Genomic DNA, 14,617 nt, shown 5'->3' on the forward strand with positions numbered 1-14,617 from the left:
TGGAAAGATGATCAATCATTATTAAACATGGAGGCCATTGATAACAATATATATTTCTTTTTAATGATATCCTTAATCAGCATTTCTTTCTATTTTTTTATCAAAATTAATATTATAAATGTCATGCTGCGTATGGGTTAGGTTCGCAAATTGGCAATTTATTTACCTAGTTGGGGATTCACTATTCGAGCTGACAAGAAAGAGCTTTGGAAAGAAGTGAAACGAGTTTTAGAGTCACAAGAATTGGAAAGGTTTGTTATGGTATTTTTTAAAATAGGAAAATAAGTAATTGATAGTCTTAATATACAAACAATTTTTTTTCTTCATTTTGAAGTTCCATAAACAAAGACAAACAACAAATCAATGTCAAGAAGAGCAATGAGGTGCGCAACATCCATAGGAATAAAGACAAAGGAAAAATGAAGGACGATGTGATCTCTAACACTCATGCCAACAGAGACAGACGGAGAATGAAAATCAAGAACAATGTGGTTTCCAACATCCATGAGAAAAAAAAGATACGAAGAAAAAAATCCAAGGACGATGCAATTTTCAAGACCCAAAATAGTAAAGAAAAACAGAAAATGAGAGTTAAGGACGATGAGATAATAAAGCAGGAACAAATCATTACCACATCTACTTAAAAAAAAAAAAAAAACTCTATTACATAGTTGACTATATAAATTTTTTTTAAATTTTTTGGTAATTAAATGATAGTTCTTCAAGTCCCAAGCTGAAGTAGACCATTTCACATACATGGAGCTATGCAATATCATCACAAGGTCAGTTCAAATATTTCATTTTACAAGTTTATGCTTGATATTTATTGTGCTTATTATTATTATGTACGTTTTAAAGTCTCTATTAATAACACAAACTAACACATTTTGTATCATAGGTTTATGGCAAATTCTGCTGGAAAGCAATTAGAATGTGGATCAAATAGCATTGCTCCACCAACTTCTCCACCGTAGCCAGCATAATATTAAGAAGTTCACCTATTCCATATTTTAGATGTAGTGCATTATTTTACAGTTTTACCTGATGTAAATATTTCAGTTTTCTACATTGATCCATCAACTTCTTCGTAATAGTTTTTGTAAAAGTCATCACATGTATTTTGTAAGTAGTTTTATTGTTACAATTTTATTATGCATTTTCAATATATGCACTATTTATAAGATTTATTTAGAAGATCTTTTTTTCCTCCCCCTAAAGGTTAATACTAAATTATTACATCATCTTCCAATCAATAACATGTTGATTACTGCATAAATAAAATTGGCAAAAATTGATAATAGTTACGTAATACTAGCCTTTGAGCACGCGCTTAAGCGCGTGCTCAGAGGCTCTTCTATTTTTTGGGTAATGGTTAATTTAAAGCATTTATTATAATTTGAGATTACTACATTTCCCAATCACAAAAGAAACCTAGGGGTGTGATGAGTATTATACGTTAGCAGGTGAAATAATCTTTCATCACACCCCTAGGTTTTTTTTTGTGATCGGAAAATGTAGTAATCCCAAATTATAATAAATGCTCTAAATTAACCATTACTCAAAAAATAAAAGAGCCTCTGAGCACGCGCGTGAGGCTAGTTATTATTTAAGGGGCTTCCCTTGTTTGGATTCCACATTTTTTAATTAAAAAATGCCCCTACACCCCTACGTTTAAGTAGAGACAAAACTAAAAGACAATCCAGTAAAACTGCAATTCTAACTCCCACTAAAACATTGCCTAAAAAACAGGACCACTCTCTTATTAAGTTTTAAATTATTTTATCTACTTTTAAATTACTTTTTCAAAATAAAAATGATATATGATAGGGTGCTGATTTAGCCTATCTCCAAGTCGTCCATAAAGGTCGTCCATAACCCGGCTACCATCGTAAACACCCTCAGGAACTTACCCAGAATTACCTGGTCCTTGTAAGAAGAGTTCTGGACGAGGTAAGCATCACCAGAAGGATACACTCGTCCAGAACGCCAATAACCTCGTCCTGAAGGAATTCGTCGGTTAGACGAAACTGCCCCTGCGCATACCAGCACACATTCAAGGGGTCCCAGGACGAGGGTACTATACTTCGGCCAGGACGAGGGTACTATACTTCGGCCAGGACGAGGGTACTATACTTCGGCCAGGACGAGGGTACCATACTTAGGAAAATCTCCGAGCATGGCGTGACAATCCCTTATCCCACGCATAACCGCCAGGTATCCGTTGAGCAACAGAAGCATAACTCCCAAACGGTTATGCAAGTTACACTTGATTCCTACCTCTCCTCGAATATAGGAGAAGTTCCAATCTTGATAACCGCATGTAAGAACACTATAAAAGGGGCTGTCTCAGACAAGGCCAGGGTATGTTCATTTCCACTCCAAAAAAGTTGGAACTTAGATAACGTAAAGAGAAAAACTAACTTTGCCATCGGAGGATTTTCGGCCGGTAGCCCCGGTCGCCTTTGATTCGTTTTTCTTTCTTTTTCAGGCCGCAGAGAGAGCCAGTGGTCCTTTGAAGTCCGAAGCATCCAGCCTACTGATTTTCTTCGCATCATCAATATATATATTAGTTTTTATTTATTTATTATTTATTTTGTTTTTTTATGTGATATGTGGCAGTTTTTTTTATTTTATTTTTAAAATTTTTTAAGGAAACTGTGGGTGGGTTTTTTTAAAGAAGGTGGGGTAGTTTTATTTTTTTACAGAACTTGGGATAGGCGTTTTTTAAAAGAAAACCGTAGGGTAGTTTTTTTAGAAGGTGGGAAGGTTTTTTTTAGGAGAAAGTGGGGATTGTGGACCATTTTTATTTTTTCACTTTTTTGTTATTAGTTTTTGTTGATTTTCAGTTTTAACCTTATTTTTTATTTTTTAGGAATAAGAATAAGTTAATTAAATTAGGAGTATTTTTGTAAGTTGAAAACACAATAACTAACTTTTTGAATCCTCTCAATATATAGAGAAGATAAAATAAAATAAAAAACACAGTTTTTTTTTCTACAAAATAGGACCATTAACAAAAAAAATTTAAGTATATATGTGTGTAAAACTCCCTCTTGAAGACTTGAACCCCGGCCCTTACCCCCAATACCTCAAAAGCATTTATACTTGTGGAGTGACCACCGCACCAAGGGTGCGTGGGGTAACCCACCTAATTATTAATTGGGTTCAATGGGTATTAACCCAATTAACATTAATGCTTATTGGGTACCCAATTAGACCCAATTATGATCCAAGTATTATTTCTACAGATCACCCAACTCTAAAATAACCCAAAACCACTAAAAATTACCAAAATACCCCCTAAACCTATAAAATGACCAAAATATCCTAAATCCCAAAAAATGACTAAAATACCCCCTAAAACCTAGAAAATAACCAAAATACCCCTGAAACCCAAAAAATGACCAAAATACCACTGAAATCTAAAAATTACCAAAATAACCTCGAAACCCAAAAAATGACCAAAATACCTTTGAAACCTAAAAACTGACCAAAATACCCATAAAACCCGAAAAATGACCAAAATACACCTGAAACCTAAAAATTACCAAAATACCCCCCAAACCCAAAAAATGACCAAAATACACCTAAAACCCAAAAATTGCCAAAATACCCCCCAAACCCAAAAAATGACCAAAATACCCAAAAAACCCAAAAAAATGACCAAAATAACTTTGAAACCCAAAAAAAGACCAAAATACCCCTGAAACCTAAAAATGACCAAAATGCCCTCAAAACCCAAAAATGACCAAAATACCCCCGAAACCTAAAAATGACCAAAATACCCCTGAAACTCATAAAATGACCAAAATATCCCCAAACTTAAAAATGACCAAAATACTCCTGAAACCTAAAAAATGGCCAAAAGAATGCTGAAGCCTAAAATTGACCAAAATAACCTAGAAACCAAAAAATGACCAAAATACCCTTGGAACTTAAAAAATGACCAAAATAATCCTGAAACCTAAAAATTGACGAAAATAACATCGAAACCTAAAAATGACCAAAATACCCCCATAAACCTAAAAAATTATCAAAATACCCCTAAAAATGACCAAAATACCCTCAAACCTATAAAGTGACGAAAATACCCCTAAACCTTTAAAATTAGCCAAATAAACCCAAAACCTCTAAAATGACCACAAACAACTTGAGACCTCTAAAATTACCAAAAATACCTTGAAACCTCTAAAACGACCAAAATACTACATTTTAAGGGTATTGGGATATTTCGATCTTTTTTAGTTTTAGGAGGTATTTTGGTCAATGTCAAGGTTTAGGGTGTAATTTGGTCATTTTTAGGTTCAAGAGTAGTTTGGTCATTTTAAGTTTCTAAGTTATCTTGGTCAATTTTTAGGCTTTGGGGTTATTTTGGCCATTTTTTTAGGTTCAGGGGTAATTTGGTTAATTTTTAGGTTTCAAGGTTATTTTGGTCAATTTTTACTATTAACTAATGATGCTCAAAAAAAAAAAAAAAAACTATTATTAACTAATGATTCTAAACCTATTGCATTGCTATCACATTGCTGGGTGATCACTATCAGTATGGAACACGTGGCCTTATGCATGGCTTGGAGCCTCTGATCTATTCGCTCTGGAACTGCTATATATATATAAATTTATTTTTTTGCGACAAGGCTAGAAAATAAAATATAGGATATAATTAATATATATACACCGCTGTGGACACTGAGAGAAAGCTTCCAATCATTCAGAAAAACTATTTTGTATTGAATGATATTATATCATTATATGTATCAAAATTTATTAAACAAAAGATAAATATGTGTATAAAAATAACTATATATACATTAACATATGTTAATGCGATAATTTTTTACAAACATATCTATTTCACTTATTGGATTTTGATACAGTCGAAATGATATCATTTGATACTATATAGGACAAATTACAATTTACCCACATGTGTTTTGGTTGAAATTTAAGTTGTTTATATTTGATTTGAAATTTGAAACTTTACCCACCTGAGGTTTGCGTAGTTAGAGTTTTGTAACACTCCTCTATTAAAAAGATGGCTAAATATGGGCCAAAATTGGTATTTGCCCCTTTCGTCCAAAAGATGTAGCAAAATGCCCATGTTCTAAAACTATCTAGCAAAATGCCCCTGTTTTGGAACTCGATTTTTAGAAAATCGAATAATGTGAGAAATTTCACATGGAACTCGAGTTCCATCTATTTTTTTTTTTTTAAGTTTGATTTCATATAACTCAATTTTCTAAAAATTGAATTTTTCATTGGAACTCGATTTTTAGTAAATCGAGTTTAAAATAGGAGCATTTTGCTAAATAGTTTCAGAACATGAGTATTTTGCTGGAGAGTTTTGGCGAAAGGAGTAAATGCCCATTTTGGCCACTAAGATATGTAATATTTCTCTAATTTTATGTCTCTCTCCTCCAAAAATACAAAAAAAACATAAAAATATTCAATTAAATAAGTTAAAAAAAAAATCCAGCAGACCACTGAGATTTTAAATCATAGATAAACAACTTAAATTTTGATTGACCTAAAATTTTGATTAAACTTCAGGTAGATTAAGTATTAAATTTCAAATCATAAGTTAACAATTTAAATTTCAATTAAATCACATGTAAATAAATTATAATTTGCCATAATAAAATATTTTCTTGTAATTGAAAGTTTCAAATCTAACAATATTAGTCAAACAATCAATTTTGGACCTTATATGGAACCATCACTGTATCACTATTGTAATACATCAATCAATTATAACTTGTCATTTTACTTGTTATGTTTCGAGACTTATCACTGAGATTTGAGACCCCAAAATTGCAATAATGTCAATGGCACGTAATTTGGCCAACTGGGAAGATAAGGACAGTCAAGTCGGTTGATCAAAAAAAAAAGAAAAAAAGAAAGGACAGTAAAGTTGGTCAACGTGATATGTTCGATACGTAGAGAATTCTTCTTATACATCATAAAAAGCAGAATTTTATTTCGAGTAATTTTGTTTGTTTGTTTGCTTTTTTTTTTTTTTAATTGTGAAGAAGAGTAATTTTGTTACGTGTTACAAAGGGAATGCTTTGGAATTCTATATATATAGTTTTATATACTTTAGGAGTGTTTGGTTTGTGTTTTCAAACAATTATTTTCAGTTTTTAAATAATATTATACATATTTTCACACATTACATATTTTTACAAATATTTTTAAATAATAATTTTCAGTTTTTAAATACATGTACCAAATGGGCCTTTTACTTTTCGCAGTCATTTCTTCTTTTTTCTTGTTTTTTTTGGCAGTCAGTGTTTCTAATCCAATAATAATACTTTGTTATAATAAGAATATATTAGATAGGGTAGAGAGGGAAAAAAAGAAAAGAAAAAAGACTAACATAAAGGGATTTTGAAGTCATCATCAACTCCTTGAGAGGTGAGGATGAGTCGTTCACTTCTTTTGGTCATTTGATTTCTAATGTGAAGATCCTTTTATGGAAGTTTTAGTGATATTAGTTTTTCACATGTACAAAAACAAGATAATTATGTAGTTTGTAGCTTTATTAGATATGTGAGACATGTCATACATTTATCAGTGTAGATAGAAGATGTTCCTTCAATCTTCACATCTTAATCTTATGTAAAAATAATTTAATTATGACAAAATTTAGTTACAAAATTGGTTGTACCTTAAGGCTACAAACTCACTCAATAAAATAAATATTACAACATGTTTTGAAAATGTAACCGTTGAATTGCATGTTCTTTACGCTCTTAATACACATTTTAAATTTTGTGTTAATTGGATATTATTTACTATATGATTTATAAGCTTATATTTTGTGCATAATTTTAAATTACAAAAACTTGTAATTTAAAAAATTTATTGATAACATAGCTATTGATTTTTAATTTTCTTGAAATTTTGTAAGCATGGAGGATATAAGAAGAAAATGTAATCCAATGGTGAATTTGTCAAAATTCATTCCCAATAAAAAGATATTAAGTAAGTTTGTAACCTAAGGCTATAACTAATTTTGTAGCTAAACTTTATCCATTTAATTATTTATTCATTAGTTGTTGTAGTTGTTGAAGTGACATAAATTATTAATTATATATCTATTGTCACATTAGTTTATAATTTGAACATTATTCTTTTCAAAAAAAGATCTTTACATAAAATTAAGTTCAAGAGACAAATTGGACAAATAATCAATTTAGAGAAGGCTAGTAATTTCTTAATAGTTTTGTGGTTCAATTAGCACTTCTTAATATTTTTAACGGAAATATTCCCCCATCCCTATTGTAATTATGAAATTAAAAAAAAAATGGTTAGATACTTAAGGCATGTGTGTTATTACTGAGATGTGTGTCTTCTTTTCAGGGGTGGCTCTACAGCCAACCTAGGGGGTTCAAATGAACCCTCTGGCTTCCCCCCCCCCCCCCACAAAAAATATATATATATATATATATATAATTTTTATTATTTTTGTTTTAACCCTTAAAGTAAAATTTTGAACACTCTAACCCTAAATTTTGTTTAAACCCAAATGAAATAATCTTAAAATATGATCATATTAGTGTTATTTTCACAATATTTTCACACTATTTTTACAATAAAGGTTACGTGACAAGTTGTAATTGACTTTTTAACTAAACCCAAAACTGACATCACTTTTTTTATATACCTTTAACAACTTGCCATCTAGATTTTATTGCATAAATGGTTCGTTAGTAACACTATTCTTAAAACCGCTCATTTGTTAAAAAATAAATAAACCTTCTCTCTGGACTTTGGCTTACTTTATTGTTGACGGTAGAATGAAACTATTTTTTCCTGCACTTTTCTTCATCGTCAACAAAAAATTACACCACTTGTACAACCAACTAATCTGTATTTACATCTATGATTCTTTTCTCATTCTCTCTTTCTCCCTTCTATATTTCCTTTTTATCTAATCAAGTAGTTTGATAAGTGTTCTACAGTTTTTAAAATCTAAAAAGTCTTTTAGTGCTTGCTCTAATTCCAAGATAATGACCACATGTGTGGTTAAAAATCTGTACACTTTAAAAGCAAAATCTTAACGTTTACTCTTAGACCTACTCTTAGGTGTGTTATTATTCTTCTTTATCATATATTTTTATTTAATTGATATTACATATGATTATAATAAATTATTATTAATTTCACAAATATTATGATTAGTTGTTTGTTTATATTTATTTATGCATTCTATCGTTGTTTTATTACCGATCTTTAAACGATTAATAATTTTTTAGACTATTTTACAATATAGTTGTATTGTATACTATTTAGAATACTATGTGATATGACAATTGTATGTACAAAAAAAAAAAATCATTTTATTTTTTACTCACAACAAAATCCTAGCTCAAGACACTATTAATCCTCCTAAAAAAAAAATCCTGGAGCCACCTATGCTTCTTTTCTTTTTTTATTTTTATTTTTATTTTTAATGCTAGAAGAATAGAAAATTACATGATGGGGTACTATTTACTAAAAAAAAGGGTACTAGTCCTCTCATCTTCTAAAATCCCATTTATGCTATAATTGAAATCTGATCTTAGGTCCCTAGTACAACACCAATAACTTTACGAGTTAAGTTATGTTTTCATGGTCCAATGATATGTAACACTTTCCGTGAATAGAGAAAGTAGCAGTAGTACAATGCTAGCTTGTTCCAAAGACAAAGGACTTAATTTCTCTAATTGAATGTATCATTAATAACAACTTCAACATTTTTTTATGCAAGGATAATAGAAAATTAGATACGGTACCACTGCACGCCTTTGGTGCGACGGTCATTCCACAAGTATAAAAATTTGTGGAGTGTGAGGGCAAGAGCTGACGTTCAAGTCTCGAGGAGGGAGCTTCACACATATATACACTTAAATTATGCTAGACTAAAAATTCTATCTTGTATTAAAAAAAAAAAAAAAAAGATACGGTCGCATCTTCAAAACCAATATTTCTAGTTGTTAACTGTTTTCTCCTTTACCATTGTGGTGAAGGCTTATTGATATTTTATGAAAGGCACTGAAATATTCAAAAGGGAGTCGGTACTTAGATTTTATGGTATTGGATCTGAATCTGAGTTTATGTGGGGATGTGAGATTCTTTAACACGTGCCTTTTCTGGTTTTTCAACATGAAGATGGTGAGGCATTGAAGCCAATTCTCAAATTAAGTTTTTTAATTATCTGATTATCAAAAAGAATAATAGGCCATAAATGGAGGACTTGGAGTTTCTGTTATTGTTATTCACTGGTTTTTGTGCTAAGTTAAAAACTCATTCAATAAGGGCGAAACTTAGGTAGTATTTCTTATGTTCTCCTTCAAAGCTCATTCAATGATTGTAAGTTTCCTGCTTAATAGATTTGAAACTTCCAAAATCATTTGGAAAACAATAGGAACCTTCTTCGTGTCTCAACAGGCATGACTCCATGGTACTAGGGTTGTTTGGTAATAGGACTATAGGAGAAGTGAAATCTCTTTGGGGTCTCCCACGTCAAGTGCTGACATTTTTAACATAAATTGATGTACTCCTAAAATTTACCATGTCATTAAAAAAAATATCACTTCATTGCTATGTTGGTAATAAACTTGAACTAAAAAGTAATCGTTTAAAATTTTAGGAACTAAAAATGTTCAACGAGAGTGAATTTTAGGAATTAAAAAGGTATTTCAGCCACAAATCTTTCTAAAAAAAAAGCAGCCGTAAACCGACCTTTTATCATCTCCAAATATGATTCCAATAACACTTACCTACTTTGTCTACATTATGCACAATCAATATTAATTTTCAATGTTGTTGCAGAAAAGAAGACCATTTCTTAGACATTGACACCAACATGGTTCACAAAGTTGGGGATTATGTTGAGAGAGAGAGTCAGCATGGGATTAAAAATATGTTTGTGCAATTGAACAATTGGAAAGGCAAATCGTGATAAGATTAGGCAAATCGTGATAAGATTAGGCAAATCGTGATAAAATTAAAGTTTGTTGTTTTTTTTTAACATTTTACCTTGCTTGAAAGCACCTCTTATTAGGTCAAGTACCTTTCTTTATCAAACTTTTTTGAGCATAAGCCCCACATTCCGATAATAACAAAGTGAGTGTGTGTGTCGTCCTAATCCGCTTGCTACTTCTCGAAGTCATAGCCAATACAAACAAAGTGAATGAAATAATAAAAACTTACGGTGTAGTTGGCTACTTAGGTAGGTTAAGCATGAGCAATATATACAGTACACCATCAATAAAGAAATCACTTGGAGCAAATGGCATGCTCAGTTGTGTTAGGTCCGAATGCATTGGACTAGCTACTATCCGGTAGTAGTTTAATTATTAATTTGCTGCACCAACAAATATGTTCTGCTCTTTTGGACCACCATGCATGGTTATTACTTTTTTATTTGAATAATATTTGTATTCAAACAAAGACAAAAAGAAGAAGAGCCACTGTCTTCTTTAGAAGGATTTAGAATAAAATATGGAACAGAAGAGATGGGAATAGTATGTTGGGTTGGGTGGATTTTAGGGAGAATGGAAAAAAAGAAAGTAGAAAATAGGAGAGAAAATGAACGGGAAGGGTGTTTGGTTAAGAGGAGGAGGGGGAGAGAAAAGTGGTGGGGCTCACAAGTTTTCTCCCTTCTTCCTTCAAAATACAATCTCTCCAATTTGGAGAGAAAATTAAAGTAAAAAATGAAAAAAATATTTGGATCAAACTGTCTCCACCTCTTATAACATTTCTGGCTTTTTTTTTTTTTGTCAAGTGGTGGGTTCTTCTTTTCCTTCTTTTTTTTTTCTTAATTTTTTATTATTATTTTTTTAAGAAAACACTTTTGGATAATTTCTTATGCTATATTTTAAAATGTCCACTTTCATTTATACACAATTTTTTCTAAAAAAAAAGTATAATGTATCACTTTTTATTTTATTTAAGAGGATCATTATGGTAAATTTATACAAACCTTATTTTCAACAAAACCAAAAAGTTTTTCATTCCTCCACTTTTCCACCCTCTCAACCAAACACAAATGAGGAAAATTACAAACTTTTCTATCATCTCTCTCTATTTTCTATTCTTTCACTTTTCCATTTTCTCAACCAAATGGACCCTAGGGTCCATTTGGTTGGAAGGATGGAAAAGTGGGAGGATAGAAAATGGAGAGAGGATAGAAAAGTAGGAGGATAGAAATGATTTTAGTTTCTCTCATTTGTGTTTGGTTGGGAGGGTAGAAAAGTGGAGGGATAGAAAACTTTTTTTGTTTAATTGAAAATAAAGTTTGTATAAATTTACCATTATATCCCTATTAAATAAAACAAAAAGTAACATATTATACTTTAAAAAAAATTGTGTATAGATGGACACTTCATTAAAGTAAAAAAAAAATAGTATAAAAAATAAACCTAAAACTGTTTTCAGAAAAAAAAAAAAAGGAAGAAAAACAAAAACCAACCAAAATTAATGAGAAAATAAACATATGAGCACCAAAAAATTAAGAAAAAAAAAAGAAGAAGAGGAAGAAAGCTAACACGTCCAGAAAAAATCAAAGAAAGAGAAGAAAAAAGAAAAAGCCAAAGCACGTTAGTAAACAGAGAGAAAAAAAGAAAAAAGAGAGAAGCTAAGGACGTCAGTAAACAGAGGAAACATATCAAAGGAAAAAAAAAAGCCAACGTCAGTAAACAGAGGAAACAAATCAAAGGAAAAAAGAAGCCAAGCACGTGAACAGAGAAAGAGAAAATCAAAGGAAAAGTCAAAAGAAAAAAAGAAAAGCCAGAAACGTTAAAAAATATGCGCAGTTTTGTCTAAATATTTTTCTCACTTTTTACTCTAATTTTCTCTTCAATTTGGAGAGATTGTATTTTGAAGGGGGAGGAGAGAAAACTTGTGGATCTCACCACTTTTCTCTCCCCCTCTCCCTCTCAACCAAACAATGAAAAATGACATTTTTCACCTTATTTTTCTTTCTCTATTTTTCATCCTCCTTGTTTTCACTCAAACCAAACATATCCTAAAAGTTACAAGAAGAGGTACATTGAGCCAAAGAGTAGGCAAGGGAGTTTTTGCCAACTTACCATCTCTTAGTATAGGCTTAAAAAGGCAAAAGGCAAAAGGAACTATTAAAGGATTGTCTGGTAAGGTAACTCAAATAACAGTTTTCATTGTTTAAACATTGAAAATTGTGGGCAAAAAAAAAAAAAAAAAAAAAATAAAACGTTTGGTAAGAAATTTTTTTTAAGAGTGCTTAAGTTACGTTTCTCATTTTAAGGTATTTAAACATTATATTTAGAAAACTTCTCTTACTAGTTTTCAGTTTTTAAATAACATTGCTTAATGACACTTGTGTAACTAGGTAAAAAATTGCATGTCCCACTGATTAGGCCATATGTTATCATTAAAAAAAAAAGGATACACACACATGCCAAACACATAATTATATTTTTTCACTTTTAAAAAGACGTTATTAGAAATATAGTACCAAACACATTTATTGTATTATGAGTACTTTAAATACGTATTTTCACAATACTTTTTAAACCATAGTTTTCATATCATTTTGAACAATAATACTCAAACACCTCTACCAAACAAGTATCTAATATCCTCAATAACATAAATGATAGACCAATGAGTATAAAAAAGAGAGCAATTTTTTTTTTAAAAAAAAAAAAATTTCAAGAGAGCAACTAATTGATACTTCATTCGAGTAATGCTAATACTACAAATTTTATTGAGAAAATCCTATCCATTGATTTGTCAACTTTTAACCGCAAAAAAGAAGGTATTTATTTTGTTATTTTGATGTGATACTAATTACATTCACTATCATATTAATACTTCATTGGAGGAGAAAATGGGCATTTGCTCCTTTTGCCAAAACTTTTCAGCAAAATGCCCTATATCTGAAACTATTTAGGGAAATGTCTTTATTTTGAAGTACTCGAGTTCATGGAACTCGAGTTCCTTGAAAAACTTCAAGTAGAACTCAAGTACTTCACATGGAACTCGAGTTCCAGAAATTTTTTTTTTCGAAGTCCACGTTCACTATAACTCGATGTTCCAAAAATCGAGTTATATATTTGAAACTTGATTTTTAGAAAATCGAGTTTCAAAACAGGAGCATTTTCGTAATTAGTTTCAAACATATGCCATTTTGCTAAATATTAAAAAAAAAAAAAAAAAAAGAAGGCAAAAACCCATTTTGTCACTTTATTAGATAATATGTCACATCCAGGACTCTATTCGAGCTATAAATGCATCATCAATAATTGTATAGTGTAATTAAAGGCAGATCAATCATATAGCTACTTTGCCAACTTGTATTGATCGAGAAGGGAAAGACATGCAAGTTAAATCTCAATAGATGATTTTCTCGAGCATCATGTTGGTGGAAAAGTCCTGGAATATGTTTTAACTTTTTAGACCATGACCTTTTTTGTTCAAAGAGCGTCACATTATTGAGAAATAATAAAGCATTCGCTATAGCTGTATTTTCTTGTTCTATTCCCCTAAACCCCACGAGGACTGAATTAATTGCTGTTTCTAGTCCACAAGTCTGGGATTTGTATCTTACTACCTAATTTATGTGGAAAGTGGTTTTAATATTGTCTTCGTTTTCTAATGTTCTTGCTTCCTACGTAAATCTAGAAGTTATCACATTTTTTGTATGGCTTTAGACTTTCAAGTTAGGATGCATGGGCACAGATAGCGACACAAGTACAGGTATGGGTACAATAAAAAAACACAAGCAATTTTTGAAAAATTATCACATTATTGAGAAATTTCAGTGCATTCGCTATCACTGTATTTTCTTGTTCTATTCCCCTACTCCCCACGGGGATTGAATAAATTGCTGTTTCAAGTCCACGAGTTTGGGATTTGTATCTTACTACCTAATGTATGTGAAAAATGGTTTTTATATTGTCTTTGTTTTCTAATGTTCTTGCTTCCTATGTAAGTCTAGATGTTATCACATGATACAACAAATAGAACACAGTTATGACTTATGACACATGTACGACACAGATTTAACTTCTCAAATGAAGAAGTGTATGTGCATCATAACTTTCAAATATAGCGTTAACTCTTTATACAACATTTTTTTTTTTGGCTAATAGTATACAAGTGGCATGAAATCCTTGTTATTTAGATTTTACTCAGTGGAAAAATCAATGGATGCCATTTCATGATAAGGTAATTGGTGATAAAGAAGTGTGGATTGTGTTTTGTCAATTCGAGAAAGGAAAATAAGTAGTGGTAGCTAGTGGGAAAAGTAGTTTTGCAACTTGGGTTGTGAAGCTATCTTTTTCTTATTCACAGTCATAGATGTCGCTCAGCTCATGTTGCCATAGTCTTTTTCTTTTCGTTCCACCAAAAGCCTAAAGTTGATACTCCATTGTAACAAATCGTGGCAAGTTTATGAAGCTAGCATTTTTTATGAGAAAACTGAAAAATGCTTGATAAAGCAATTCTCAGGGATCCTTGTGACAAGTAGTATGTTAGATTATAATGAATAAGCGTCATTTTTTTTTTCATAATTGCTGGCGTAAATTGTTATGATTAGATTTAAATAAAAATGGTATTAGTGATGAGTTCATCTAAAAATAAAATTATT

The sequence above is a fragment of the Castanea sativa genome, chromosome 3, assembly GCF_040712315.1.
Source record: "Castanea sativa cultivar Marrone di Chiusa Pesio chromosome 3, ASM4071231v1".
In the NCBI taxonomy this organism is placed as follows: domain Eukaryota; kingdom Viridiplantae; phylum Streptophyta; class Magnoliopsida; order Fagales; family Fagaceae; genus Castanea; species Castanea sativa.